Raw genomic sequence first — 14,624 nt, forward strand, 5'->3', positions numbered from 1 at the left:
GAAGTTGATGTTGACGAAGTTGACGAAGTTGATCACCTCATGTTGCAGCATGATAATGCACGACCCCATGTTGCAAGGATCTGTACACAATTCCTGGAAGCTGAAAACATCCCAGTTCTTGCATGGCCAGCATACTCACCGGACATGTCACCCATTGAGCATGTTCGGGATGCTCTGGATCGGCGTATTCGACAGCGTGTTCCAGGGCCTGCCAATATCCAGCAACTTCGCGCACCCATTGAAGAGGAGTGGACCAACATTCCACAGGCCACAATCAACAACCTGATCAACTCTATGCGAAGGAGATGTGTTGCACTGCGTGAGGCAAGTGGTGGTCACACCAGATACTGACTACACCAGATACTGACTGATTTTCTGAATGCCCCCAGATGGGGGCAAAAACAAAAGTGTTGCATTTATAATTTTGTTCAGTGTATTTGAGGACCTTTTAATTGTTTTGCTAATTAAAATTCATTTCATTAAAATTCATTAAAGTTCATATTTAAAGATGCAACAGCACATTGGATATCAATTCAATAGATGTGTAAAAAAGAATGATATTGTTGTATGTTTTTAATTGTTAGATACGTTTGTGAAACTCAAGACCTCTGATGTTGAGCTAAAATGACCATTGCTGTATTTTTACAGAGAATGCCCAACAAGCCTGGACATAGAAAAAATTATAAAATAAAAGTAATGACAAAGTAAAGAGTAATGAAATTTAATATGATTCAAACTATGTCATGTGTGTGTCTAGTGCAGTGTGTGTTTGTTCATATGATCGTCTTAGACACGCCCACTGCTGTCTCTCTGCTTCAGTTTCGGTTTCCTACATAGTCAGCTGACCTCTCACTCCCTCCCTGGAAGAACTGATGTGTTTATTATTTATTCACCTCAGACTCATATTTTACCCTGAATGGCTTATTTATGCACAAATACATTCAGGTGCTGTTTAACCTCTGCTCACTGTCAACTGATATACAAAAACTCCTCTTTATTCAAGAACACTGGACAGCAACAGTTGAAAATGTAACTTTAGTCATCGCTTTATGTGTCTGATACAGAAACTGACTTTCAAAAATAAATTAAACAGTGACATATATAGACATATACATGGCAATTTTAAACAGCCATTTATATTTAATATTAGTTAAATGGCATGACACTATGCCTTTATAAATATAATAATATCTAAGAGTTTTTCTCATCTTACAAACCCGTGCTACTGTCCGTCAGCTTTAGTTTCACTTTCCAAGTTATTCTGTTCTTCTGCAGCTGTAGATAGCATCTCTCCTTCAATAACAACAAAAAAACTTAATTTTAATAACACTTTTAGTACTGTGAGAAAAGGGGAAAAAATTGCAAGTAGCCTATTAAAAGCTGAACCAAATAGGCTACATTAGCAAACGTTTTAATTTCCGTAAAAGTTATATTTTTTTCAAAGACTGACATTGTTATTCAACTTTTATTCATGAGTCTAGTGTAGGTTTAGTCTACATAAATGTTTCTCTGATGAATGTTCATCCCTTGATAATCATCCATAAAAGTCCAATGTTAGTTTTTGTACGGAGTTTCTTACGTATTTTTCACCGCCCACTATAACAGACACATAAATAGTAAAGTGAGCGCGTGCACTGACTCACATCCTCTCACACCTCGCGAACAAGGTACAGTATTCTGTGTTCCTTTTTTTCTTTCTTTTTTCTTTATATATTTTAATATATGGGATCATTTTAAACTTTACACCAGATAATGCTGCTTTCATATCCTTTTTTTACTACACCAAATAGCTCTGACGTAGTAAACCGTTAGCATATTTTAAATTCTCTCTCAGATGGGCTGTAGGTGGGTGTGGTTTAAAGAGAAATGAAACCTACTGTGTCCTTATGTTACTCCACAAAAACTGAATGGCTGTTAAATTTTTTCTCAATTGCTAAAACACAATTTCTGAAACCTTGCTCCATTTTCTGAAAACATTAAACACAAAACCTCATCTTCAAGCACTATTTACAAAACCTCTGACTCCTCTTGCAAAATGAAACTTTCACCTCAAAACAGTTTTACCTGTGTTCAAAATCAAACACTGCACTCAAATCATAAACAAAGTGATCAAAATGATGTACACTATCAAACAGTCAGTAAACAATACACCAAAAAATAGGAAACACTTTGTTCGAAACATATAGTTCTCAGGGAGAAGTACATTTTGAATCTCAAAACAAATTTAATATTTTCCGTCATTGTCTTTTGATGAACGAAAACATGTTCTATCATAGTAGCTCAAAATTGATCAGAAATGACTACTTTCCTCCTCCTTGTACCCCTATTTTTACAGTACTGTACCCTGCATCTCACAAACTTCTCCTTTGTCTCTGTGATACTGTAATTCTTGTTCTTTGTTGATATGAACCTGCAACCAGTCAAAATCTATTGAGCAGTCAGTACTGTAAACAAATGGTACTGTTAACAATGTTCAGGGCCATACAATTTGTTAATTGTACAGTATACAGCCTACAGTACACTGTACTACAGTATACAATACTAAAAGGGACAAAAATCAAAGGAGTAAACATGTGATCAATGTGCTTCTTCTTGTCTTTGGGCTGGGTCAGGCCAGGCTACACTGAATCCAAAGCATGCAGTTACAGGAAAAAAGTACTTTTTATTGCCAACATTGAAGACCCTTGATGATAACAAGCAGAATCACAGAAGGAAAGAGAAACACAAGTTTCAAGTCACAACTACAACTGACTTCAGCCATCGCCTTAGATGAATTTGTTTATGGTTTTCTTTGCAACAATTTACATGCTTTTGCAAACACCATAACAAAAGGCATAAACTGACATAAAAAGCATGAGTCAAACTGCCAAACTAAAGGTAACACCATAATGGCGACCACATATTTTCAATAAACCATAAACATCTAAACTTCTGTTAATTCTCAAAAAGAACTGTAGACAAATGACATAAATAAAGTCATGCAGTCTGCTTAATAAGAGAGATTTAATGTATTTTCTGTTGATTTCATCTAAGGCGATGGCTGAAGTCAGTTGTAGTTCTTGTGTTTCTCTTTCCTTCTGTGATTCTGCTTGTTATCATCAGGTGTCTTCAATGTTGGCAATAAAAAATGAACAGTTCTTAATTCATCTTTGACGTCTGTCTGTTATTTAGATATTTTTTAAAAATTTTACTCATTTTAAATGGTTGACTTTTAAGGAATTAATTTTGATTAATTCTTACTCAATTATATACATTACATTTAATTAATATTATTGCTAGTAATCTGTTGCCAAAATTTTATCGAGTAGATATGGCATATTACTTTTTACAGAGGGCACTTCCTGTGGTCACACTTTCTGTGATTGTTAGGATTAGTGTAAGCTATAGTGTAAACCACATATTATTAGTGTAAAGTGATCGAATATACAGTTTGTCGAGTCCCCATAAACCACATATGTGTGAGGCTGCTGTTTGGTCTTGGTCAAAACAGACTTTGATGTGCTGCTTTTGAGAGTAAATCTGCTGAATAGATTCAAATTTGTTAAACAGAGCTACGTACACTCTTATTGGTAGCATTCATAACCATTACCCCAAATATTTAATAAATGACCATGTGATGATCAACATGATCAATGATACACTTTATGAATAACAGGCGTTCCAATTCTGCAGACTTAACTAATGATGAAATGAACTGATTTAAATGAGGTCGAACTGATTTCTGTTGCTTCTTGGTTTTACATTTTGCAGTTGTCCCTGTATTTGTATATTTTACATTAAAAAACATAACATTATAACTTTTATTGCATTACAAGTGCACTGTTTTTTCCAGCAGGATTGTCAGGAACACGATGAGGACTCTGAATAATTTGTCTGATCTGAAAAAGTCCAAGTTCGGTCGGCCTCCTCCCAGACACGGTCTGATCTTGCTGTGGTGGTTTGCTAAGGAATGTGTTCAGATTGATTTCAACAGTCGTATGGTTGCTCTCTGCAACCCAAAAAATGGCGCTTTTGGTTTCCACCGATTCTATAACAGGGAGAACCTTCTTCCTTACTCTGACCGACTATACTATGAGGTGGGCAACTTGCACATCACTGACTCGCTGCCTGAATATGTCACTGTATATTACACAGGACGATCAGATGATGACAGCAACACAGATCGCATCATTGTTTTGTTTAACTCTAGGAGGAAAATATTTGAGAGCATTTATGTGACACAGCACTCAGATATGGTGAATTTTGACCAGAATCACACTTACTGCATTAGCATTGAACTCATGAAGATCATTAAAGGTTTAAGCCGTGAGGAATTCCTCAGAGGACCCATCCGCAAAAATCCACCCAATCCTCCTCAGTATGTGTCCATAGACATACCTTGGCCATATCATCCTCATGTCCCAGCAAGACTGTCACACACACCTCAGCCACACACACCTCAGCCACACACACCTCTGCCAGTGCAGACTGAAACCTGTCGGAGTAAGAAATGCTGGTGTGTGCTGATTTGCGTCTTGATTTTAATGTTGCTCATTATTGCTGCTATTGTCATTTTATGGTTTACATTTAAATAGTTTTCATCCACTTCTGTTTGTTATTCTAGCTCATTTTGAAGCTGGATGTTGCAGTTTGTTTCCTTTGGGACAATTGCTTATTGGAATGAAATAAATGAAAAACAATGATGTGTTTATTATTTTATAGAATAAAATACAATGTTGAGCGTTGCATTTTTATCACTGCATTCTTTTTAATAGTTCTTTGCAATGATGTAAATAAATATCCAAAAATTTAGAAGGACCAAGAATCAACATTAATATTAATCTGAATATTGGGCGACACACTCCAATCAATGTCTTCTGTGTTTACGCCCTGATTTATAGTAATTTCGTTTCATAATTGTTGTGCTTATTCTTTGACATATACAAACAGAGAATGTATTAAAACCCCCAAAAACATTGACTTGTGTTTGTGTAATTTAGTTTTTATTTTATTTAACACTGTAAAATGTCTATTAACTGCCAACAATATAAGATTGAACTATCAATCTTAATATATTATAATATGTTTTAATGTGAATAATATATAATAGGCTACTCTTTAATATGAACTCTGAATAAGACATTAAATTCATGAACTGTCCCACCTATTCTAATGTGTTCCTGCATCAGTTTCTCTTTCCACACTGATATGATTCTGTTCAAACACACATACAACATGTGGGACAATAGTGAGAGAGCTAGTTTTTTTCATTACTGGCTCCTTGTATGTTTACCATTATTTTAAGAAGACACAGAAGAACATGCCAGATTACAGAGACATTAGGCCTGCAACGAGATGCCGTCTAACACGACTCTTGGTGTGCCATTGAAAGAGCTGCTTGCCGTTAATCTACTCATTTTATTCGTGATTAATATATAATTAATCTTTTTTCTTTTACCTTGACCTGAGTAAAACATTCACTAGTGAGTGAATCGAGTCACGTGATTTTAGCCAAAGAGGCGTCATTACTGATTTGAAATGTCAGTGCAGTTGTAAGGATGGTAGGCTATGTATTAAATGTATTAAACATGTGATTGTAACTTATATTGACTTATTTTAATAATTTAAGTTAGTAAAAGTTGATTTGAATGTATTTAGCCTACATGACTTTAACCAGCAGATGTCAGTGTCAATATCCTGCAGAGTTTCGAGCGCTACGAGTGATTCATTTTGCAATGCGATTGGTTAAATGGGTTAAATCTCTGGTTAAATGGAATCGACGTTTCAAAAAGCTGCGCTTCTCCCGTTAATATTATTCATGCTCTGTTTCATTTTATGATAACAAATGTTGAGTTGTTTGTTGCCCAGCGGGCACCTTGATGTCAAAATAGGTCAAAAATGAAAGTCATATTGACGTCAAAGTGTCGATGTCAATTTGATGCCAAGATTTGACCTCTGCTGATGTCATTTTGCCAAACAAAAAGGTGAAATGCATGGCCGTACACTTATTACCAGCTTCACTTAAAACTAACCAGATTTACTTTATTTAAAACCACAAGTCCTATATAATCAAAGCATTAGACACTGAATAAGATCAGGGATTCAGGCAATTACATGGTGATATCGTCGTCATCATCATCAATAAACAGCCAACATCACCTGATCTCATTTTCTCATGGCTTTTTTATCTACAACTGTGCTTTATAAACACACAATTATAGCAGTCAGATACATTTTTATATTAAAGAGTCAAGGGTCAAGAGCACAACTAAAGCAAACGCTAACCATCATCAAGGTGACTTTAAAATGCAAAATATGATTTCATTAAAGCGGAAATTAAATAAAGTAAATCTGGTTAGTTTTAAGTGAAGCTGATAATAAGTGTACGGCCATGCATTTCACCTTTTTATTGGTTTATTCCAACCAAAAATCAACGACTGCCCAACGTTGGAGCTTGACGTCAAACAAACATTGGATTTAGACGTCAACCCGACTTTCATTTTCAACCAAAATCCAACGACTGACCGACGATGTAGTCTATATCCTGTGCCTGCATCAAAATAACATCAAAATGACATCAGCAGAGGTCAAAATCTTGACATCAAATTGACATCGACACTTTGACGTCAATATGACTTTCATTTTTGACATATTTCGTGACGTAATTTTGACATCAATGTTGATGTCATATTGATGTTAAATTGACGTCAAGGTGCCCGCTGGGTGGTTATCTTTTTATCTATTATAAATGTAGTTCATCGGGCTTGTTTTAAAATTAAATTGCTTTGGACATTAATTTCTAATTGTTTGTGTAAATTAATTCTCCTTCAGTATATAATAGGCTAATCATTTTTTTATAAAGATGTAAAAATGCAGGAAGTTTTCTGTGATGGGTACAATACCATATCTGTTATAACCGAAGGCTATAAAACTCTTGTTATTAAGCCTGGTGCACACTGTGCGATTTATAAAAGCCTTGTCCTTTACAATTGTTGCTTGTCAGACTGTACAAACATGATCATCGCTGTAAAGCCGGGTGCACACTGTGCGATTTATAATACTCCTTTACGATTGTTGTTGTCAGATTGTACTAACATGATCATCGCTCGTCACACTGTAAGATCTCAGTTGTCTTTAAAGGAGTAGTTCATTTTAAAATGAAAATTACCCCATGATTTACTCACCCTCAAGCCATCCTAGGTGTATATGACTTTCTTCTTTCAGACGAATACAATCAGAGTTATATCAATAAATGTCCTGGCTCTTCCAAGCTTGATAATGGCAGTGGATTGCAACCAACAGACTGAAGCTCAAAAAAGTGCATCCATCCATCATAAACGAACTCCAAACGGCTCCGGGGGGTTAATAAAGGCCTTCTGAATCAAAACACGAGTTTGTGTAAGAAAAATATTAATATTTAAAACTTTATAAAGTAACTATTTATTGGACTATTACTTAAAACCAGATTAGGAGCATCTATATGGAGTCGTTGACCTCACACAACACACTGGAAGCTGATACGTGCAAGAATCTGATGGATACAACAATCTTCTTTTTTGATTGTAGATTGTAACTGTCTTAGTAACTATAGTATCTACTAGTTAACTTAGTAACTATAATAATTATAATCTCGCAAAACTTTTGCGTTCCCTGTGACCTTTCCCCAAAAAATGCGCTATTTTTTACGAAATGAATTGATACTTTTTCAAAAAGAATCAATACGTTCCTTAAAATGAATCGCTACTTTTCCCAAAATGAATCGCTACTTTTTCAAAAGTTAATCGATACTTTCCTAAAAAGAATCGCAACTTTTGAAAAAATTTATCACTACTTTTGCCAAAATGAATCAATATGTTTTCCAAAATCGATGCGATACTTTTCACAAAATGAATCGCTACATTTTCCAAAATGAATCGCTACTTTTTCCAAAATGAATCGATACTTTAAAAAAAAGAATTGATATGTTCTTTAAAACTAATTGATACTTTTTCCAAAGTGAATCGATACTTTTTCCAAAGTGAATCACAACTTTTTCCAAAATGAATCGCTACTTTTTCAAAGTCAATTGATACTTTTCCAAAGTAAATCACTACTTTTCCCAAAACGAATCGCTACTTTCAAAAAATGAATCGCTACTTTTCCCAAAATGAATCGCTACTTTCCTAAAAAGAATTGCTACTTTTCCCAAAATGAATTGCTACTTTCCTAAAAAGAATCACTACTTTTTCAAAGATGAATCACTACTTTTTCAAAAATGAATCGCTAATTTTACCAAAATACTTTAAAAAAAAATGAATCGCTACTTTTACCAAAATACTTAAAAAAAAAATTGCTACTTTTTCCAAAAAGAATTGATACTTTTTCAAAATGAATCGATACTTTTAAAAAAAGAATCGCTACTTTTCCCAAAGTGAATCGATATTTTTTCCAAAAAGAATCACTACTTTTTTCTAAAAATAAATCAACTTTTTCAAAAAGAATTGCTACTTTTTTCTAAAATGAATCAAAACTTTTCCCAAAGTGAATCGATACTTTTCAAAAATGAATCGATACTTTTCCCAACATGAATCAATACTTTTTCAAAAACAATCGATATACGTTCCTTAAATGAATAGAATTTTTTTTACAAAATAAATCGCTACTTTCCTAAAAAAAGAATCGCTTCTTTTCCCAAAATAAATCGATACTTTCTTTAAATTTAATCGCTATTTTTTACAAAAAGAATCCATACTTTTTCTAAATGAACTGCTACGTTTTCAAAAAGAATAGCTACTTTTCCCAAAATGAATCACTATTTTTTCAGCTACTTTTTCAAAATGAAAGTGGAAATAAATAAATGCATAAATAGATCAATGGGGAACTGACTTTCAAAAATAAATTAAACAGTGACATATATAGACATATACATGGCAATTTTAAACAGCCATTTATATTTAATATTAGTTAAATGGCATGACACTATGCCTTTATAAATATAATAATACCTAAGAGTTTTTCCTCATCTTACAAACCCGTGCTACTGTCCGTCAGCTTTAGTTTCACTTTCCAAGTTATTCATCTGTTCTTCTGCAGCTGTAGAAAGCATCACTCCTTCAATAACACCAAAAAACGTATTTTAACACTTTTAGTACTGTGAGAAAAGAGGAAAAAAATCAAATTAAAAAAATTCAGTTCACAAACAAGGTACAGTATTCTGTGTAAACTTTTTCTTCTTTGTTTTCTTTAAAAAAAAAAAAAAATATATATATAGTATCATTTTAAACTTTACACCAGATAATGCTGCTTTCATATACATTTTTTTTAACTACGCCAAATAGCTCTGACGTAGTAAACCGTTAGCATATTTGAAATTCTCTCTCAGATGGGCTGTACTGTGGGTGTGTGTTTAAAGAGAAATGAAACCTACTGTGCCCTCTTGTTACTCCACAAAAAACTGAATAGCTGTTAAATAAATAAATAAATAAATAAAATAACTAAATTAGTGCACTAATGTTGAAGTCACGCTGGGACTTCAATGAGGACGATGAGGCAACGGGTATAACAAAGATTTATTCGCACAACAGTAGTATAATCCAAGAACGAAACAGCATGTGATGCACATAGGCCTATAGCATGCACAAGCACAAACAATCAACAACAATGACATGCAGGACATGAAGGGAACTTAAATACACAGATGAACAATGAAGACAAGCTGAAGACAATGATGATGACGATGATGACTGGCAGGTGCGGATATGATGAAGGACTTGCAGGTGTGGGCCAAGGAGAATGCTAGGAACTGTAGTGCAGACAATGACGATGATAGTGACAATGACAATGAACGTGATGAACGTGAAAGTGAATGTAATGGTGAAAAACCAGTCCTGTTCTTTACTCTTTTTTTTTTCCAGTAGGATTGTCAGGAACACGATGAGGACTCTGAATAATTTGTATGATCTGAGAGAGTCCAGGTTTGGTCAGCCTTCTCCCAGACACGGTCGGAACTTGCTCTGGTGGTTTACTGATGAATGTGTTGATATCGACTCCAATGGTCGTATAATTGCACTCTGCAACCCTGCACATAGAGATTTTGGCTTTTAATGTTGTTTAAATGTCTATGTGGTGTTTTTAATGACAATGACAATTTAATGTTTTTTTAAGACAAATCATGTGCAAATTCATAAGTCAACACCATTGCTGAGCATTTTCTCCTTAAAACTGCAGTAAACAAGCAGATGTCGTCGGCGTGCGGAGTTTCGAGAGCTCGAAGATTCATTTTGCGAAGCAATTGGTTCTGTTGAATCGAAGTTTCAGAAAGACTCACTTCTCTCCTGTCATGTTATGTGTCTTGTTAACACAAATTTTGATTAATTTGCTTATTAACTTAATTTTTTTTATTAAATATGTGATTTCTTTTTTCTTTCTTTTTTTGTAAATGCATCTCTTTTGCAAGATGACAAGATGATTTTAGTGTTAAAAGAGAAGCAAAAAACAGAAAAGAAATGCTCATGATATTGAACCAAACTAATTCCACTTAACTCACATTAGCCTATCAGTTCTTCTGCTCATGCAAATATCTGGCATGGAGCAGCATCAGTTTCTGTTTGCAGATCTTTGCTCCACCCTCAAAAGGCAATATTACACTCCCATCACTTCTGCGGGGCAGGGTGGATTCATTTAATGCGCTCATATAACTGATTATTATTGCTATTATTGAGGACATCTTTGACCTCACACGAGACACTCTGGAAGCTGATAAATAAGGAACTGCTGGATACAACAATCTTTTTCAAATGCAGAATTATCAGAGACACAGTGAGAGCATTGAATAGTCCCTCTTGAGAGACCTTTTTATTTATTTAAAAACATAAATTATGAATCAGAATCTTTGCTTTTATTTAACATTTTACTCCAACTTACAGATTAACCGTCCATCTTACTACAAGATTCATAGAGTTTCAGCCTTTGTTCTTATATTTCTGTGTGATCAATGTCTGCAGATGTGTTTAGATCATAGTCTAGGACCTAACCAACTTTATTGTGCTGATTGTGAAAGAAAGTCTGCTGAATGGATTTTAAAAGGCTATGTTAATTGTGAGCTGATCTGAAAACCCCATCAAATTATCCCAAATATTGAATAATTCTGCAGAGTTCACTAATGAGGAAATGAGCTGATTTAACTGAAGTTCGCCTGCTTTTTGTTTTTTGCATTTTTTCGGTGTGATATTAAAAATATCCTTTCCTTGCATTACAAGTGTGCCATTGTTAAAGTAAACCCAGTTGTGTTCTTTACATTTTATTTTCAGCAGAATTAATATGATGAGGACCCTGTATAATTTGTCTGATCTGAGAGAGTCCAGGTTTTGTCAGCCAAACACACGGTCTGATCTTGGTTTGCTCATGAATGTGTTCAAATTGACTCCAATGGACATATAATTGCTTTCTGAAACCCTGCAAATGGAGCTTTTGGCAACCCTTCAAATGGCGCCCGCAGCCGAATCATCCATCCATCCATTTCCCAAACCACTGGTCCAATGTGGTTACAGCGTATAGTAAGGTGAATAAATGGTATGCACTGCAAGTGTAGTATTGTAATGGATATTGTATAGTAGGCCCATCGGATGTCTGTATATTCAGCTGTGAAAATACAGTGACCCAACTGAAAAAGCCAAAAAGGTTACAGTAAAAAACTCTAAATGAAAAACATCCCTTACGAAAAAGAAGTTTTTTCAAGTGTATACTTAGTATACTTCTTTTAAACTAAAAATAAGAAAGTATACTTTCAGTCTACATTGTATATACTTCTCAGAAATATACTTTATGTGCTTCTCAGAAATATACTTAAAAATACACTTCAGTGTACTTATACTGAGAGAAAAGTCCAAGTATATTTGGCCTGTACTCAATATTTTGATCGAGATATACTTAAAGGTGCAATGCGCAAGTCTCTTGAGTTTTTCCAGAACTATGCCACCTCTGGCGACAAGCGAAACTGCAACCAGACATAGCCAGGTGAGCGTGAACGCGCATGACGTCACGCCAAGTCTCAAATTCCGTCCCGAATCCCTCTTATTTATTTTACTGTACAGGATTATAGAGGCAATCGCAGTGATCAGAGAAGGGCTCATTCAGCCCATCAGGCAATTATTTAAGCATGTATGGGTTAGAAAAACTGGTATTTTTAACATGAAATGTTGCGCATTGCACCTTTAAAAGTAGGCTATAATTAAGTATTCAAAGTATACCTGGCTTGTAGTTGTGTTAACTCTTTTGATCGAGTAGCCTATTAAATATAGCCTACTTTTCTTTTACTTAGTTTTTCATATACAGTCTTATGAAACTTACATTGTTTGAAAATATTGATTAGAATAGATATAGAACAGATATGTTTCTAATTCTGCATATCTGAATTTTTGTGTAGGCTAGTCCACTGGTAGTGTATAGGAATTTACTCTAATTCTACTTTTCCCCTAGCCTGGAAAATTAAATCCAGACCTAAATCTAAAAGATTAATGGTCTGGCGTCGACTAATGAAAATCGGCCAGCTCGAGGGGCGGCACCAAGCATGCATTTGAAAATCTCACTGCACGCAATTGGATAACACTACGACCAATCACAAGTTATCGCTTAGCTACCAGCGGAGCTAACTGGTAGATTAGACTCTTACTGTATCCGGTCGGCAAAACAGCAAAAACGCCCTTCTTTGCAAAGGAACGATTCGAGCGCCGTCTTCTGTCCCTGTTTTAGAGAAAAAGTCTAAATCTTTAATTGTAGCGGCCAAAGCCGTTTCAAACAACTGGTGTTCATCCATAGCCATTTTGCAATGTTTACTAATGACTTCTACGTCACAGCGCTGTCGTCATCTCGCCTCTGGCCCGCCTATATCAGATAACCCGATGTGATTGGTGCAGCTCAGATTGAGGGGCATATTTAATGAGCATCATTACTCGACACCAGAGTAACTCGCTGAGCAAATTCAACTTGTGCTCTCGCGAGAACTCTGGATTACCAGGGTACTTTTCCCCACCATTGACTGAATTTTCCAGCTATCCATGTTTTCACTGTTATACGGTAGGGGGGCGCTATGACAAAAGAAGCTGAAACAAGTGATAGAAGATTGCTCACACAAATGTAAAATAACGTGATCATCAAACATTAAACAGCGAAATCAAAACTGCTTAATATTACCAAATGAAATGTCGAACTCATAAAGAGAAAACGACTGTGAAGCGTTGGACTCGATCTACTCCATCTGTGTTTTTAGCATCGTTCTGAATCTGATCAAGGCTTTGATAAAAATAGGATTTTTTCAACTTTTTTGTTTAAAATGTTGCCTTTCTTTATGAAACTTACCGACATTCAAGTGTTGATAAAAAAGGATGCATGAAGCTAATAAAATGTTTTTTTATTTTTATTAAAGTACAGTTAAAGGTATTTTTCAAGTATAAAAAAGAATATCTATTTGAACATAGTAGTATACTGCAAGTGCAAAAATAGTATATAAATAGTAAACTAAGTATAATGTTATGTTCACTTAAAGAAAACTTACAAGTATACTTGCAGTATAAACTACTTTGTACTTTCATAAACTAAAAAATGTACTACTTCTATAAAAATAGTAAACTACTAGTATACTTATAAGTTCACTTGTAGTACAAATGCATTACAAATGAGAAACCTAGTTGTGTACTTAAAGTTTACTAGTACTGTTACATTTAAAGTACACTTAAACGTATACTTTTATATACTAAAAGTGGGCCAATTTAGTGCCAAGCAGTATTGAAATAGTACACTTACAAGTTTACTACAAGTACACATTGATATTAGTATACTTACTACATAAAGTATACTTTAAAATACTTGAACATTACTTAAGTATACTTAATAAAAATGAACTTGAAGTATACTTCTTTTTCGTAAGGCATGTTATAGTCACTCAGAAGAGTTGTGCAACTTGCAAAATCAAGGTCAGTGAGAGAGATTTAATTCTGCTTCAGCATCATGTCTTCATGTTGGTCTGGCTGGAGGAGTTTCTCCACATCACAGACAATGTCGCCTCTGCAGGCAAAGGGAAAAATCCTAAAGATCCAGTCTTGACAACATTCTCCACACCTGCTCTTCCTCGTCCTCTTCCTGCTTGTTCACCACCTCTTTTACACATACTCTTCCTTCTCTCCTTCTTATATTGTTATCGTCCATTATTGGTATCAATATTCAGTGCAACATTTTGAGTCAATTTTGGGACTCTTATATCACAGAGTCCCAAATGAATGAATGTGAGTGAATGTGGTTTGAAAATTTGGTTTTGTGTTTAAGGTTTTGAGAAAGTGAGTGATGATTTCAAGAAATGTGTTTTAGCAATTCAGAAAAACTGTAATGATTTATTACAATATGAAATCTGAATATGAGTGAGACATTAGTTTAATAAAGTATTTAATGTAAATCTCCTCATGTACAGTCCCTCATTTGTTTTCTGCATAAGTTTCGCTGTCTGCATTGTGAGTTTCTTTTCATCAAAACAGCAAAACACGTAAAACCTGTAGAGTACTTCCTATTAATTCAGTGACATCAGCAAATATGCGCTGTTGTCATGCCATATAAATGAGGCAGTCAGTGCCAAAGGTGTATCACTACAAGGTAAGATGTATCATTTTTTAATATAT

At 34.7% G+C, this 14,624-nt stretch overlaps 1 protein-coding gene and 1 long non-coding RNA gene across 3 annotated transcripts in view; one reads left to right on the plus strand and one right to left on the minus strand.

The window, feature by feature from the left end:
* The window catches only part of osbp (oxysterol binding protein), a 67,077-nt gene that overhangs the window by 40,983 nt on the left and 11,470 nt on the right, over positions 1-14,624 (plus strand). The gene's annotated exons all lie outside the window — the stretch shown is intronic.
* LOC309494844 overlaps positions 1-14,624 on the minus strand; it is a 34,512-nt gene that overhangs the window by 9,034 nt on the left and 10,854 nt on the right. Inside the window, exons 1-2 of one of the 2 annotated variants that reach the window (XR_014204444.1) lie at positions 1,636-3,823; positions 1,218-1,288 (exon numbers count right to left, since the gene is read on the minus strand). The exons of the other annotated variant lie outside the window; for it this stretch is intronic. This is a non-coding gene — a long non-coding RNA (uncharacterized lncRNA). Of the gene's footprint in view, positions 1-1,217; positions 1,289-1,635; positions 3,824-14,624 lie in introns of those variants that run through there. 2 annotated transcript variants of the gene reach the window in all.

The sequence above is a fragment of the Leuciscus leuciscus genome (assembly GCF_965113295.1).
Source record: "Leuciscus leuciscus genome assembly, chromosome: 3".
Classification (NCBI taxonomy): domain Eukaryota; kingdom Metazoa; phylum Chordata; class Actinopteri; order Cypriniformes; family Leuciscidae; genus Leuciscus; species Leuciscus leuciscus.